Source organism: Bidens hawaiensis, unplaced genomic scaffold (assembly GCF_021521415.1).
Source record: "Bidens hawaiensis isolate Kalapana, Puna unplaced genomic scaffold, B.hawaiensis_p1.1 tig00013016_1, whole genome shotgun sequence".
In the NCBI taxonomy this organism is placed as follows: domain Eukaryota; kingdom Viridiplantae; phylum Streptophyta; class Magnoliopsida; order Asterales; family Asteraceae; genus Bidens; species Bidens hawaiensis.
Genome location: NW_027492095.1, coordinates 293,571 through 294,192, shown reverse-complemented (window position 1 = coordinate 294,192; position 622 = coordinate 293,571). Strand labels below are relative to the sequence as shown.

The following is a 622-nucleotide window of genomic DNA, read 5'->3' as shown; positions in this document are numbered from 1 at the left end:
GCCCCTATGGTCCAGTGGTTACGACCTCTCTCTTTCACGGAGAAAACGAGGGTTCAAGTCCCTCTAGGGGTATACCAGTACTCAAGACTATAGGAGTGGGATTTTCTATCAAGTGATCCATCTTTGTCAAGTCCTTCTAATAGTCTACTCAGTGGGACTTTGTATTTTATATAAAGTGATATGTATTTGTCAAATCTGTCAGGGAGACGAAAGGAAGTTGATTATGGAACGTCTAAAATGAATTAGGCGTTGGGTCGATGCCTGAGTGGTTAATGGGGACGGACTGTAAATTCGTTGACAATATGTCTACGCTGGTTCAAATCCAGCTCGGCCCAACAATTTGTCAATCTACTATCAGATGGTAGAACCCACTTGTTCTTAAAAAATACCTTATACGAAAAAATACCTGATACGAGAGAATAAAAAAGAATCCAAAATTTCTGCTAGATCTCTTCTTATTTCCCTGGGATTGTAGTTCAATAGGCAAGAGCACCGCCCTGTCAAGGCGGACGTTGCGGGTTCGAGCCCCGTCAGTCCCGACGGATCCAATAAGTACATCAATTCGCCTCTCGATTTTCTGTGAAAGAAGGGACAGAGAGCATAATTGAATTCCGAAGGGGTT

The 622-nt window shown here is 42.9% G+C and overlaps 2 non-coding genes across 2 annotated transcripts; both read left to right on the top strand.

The window, feature by feature from the left end:
• TRNAE-UUC (transfer RNA glutamic acid (anticodon UUC)) lies at positions 1-72 on the top strand. Its single transcript has one exon. It is a non-coding gene; the product is annotated as a tRNA-Glu (tRNA).
• A 179-nt stretch (positions 73-251) lies between these two features.
• On the top strand, positions 252-335 carry TRNAY-GUA (transfer RNA tyrosine (anticodon GUA)). The gene has a single exon. It is a non-coding gene; the product is annotated as a tRNA-Tyr (tRNA).
• Positions 336-622: the final 287 nt, after the last annotated feature.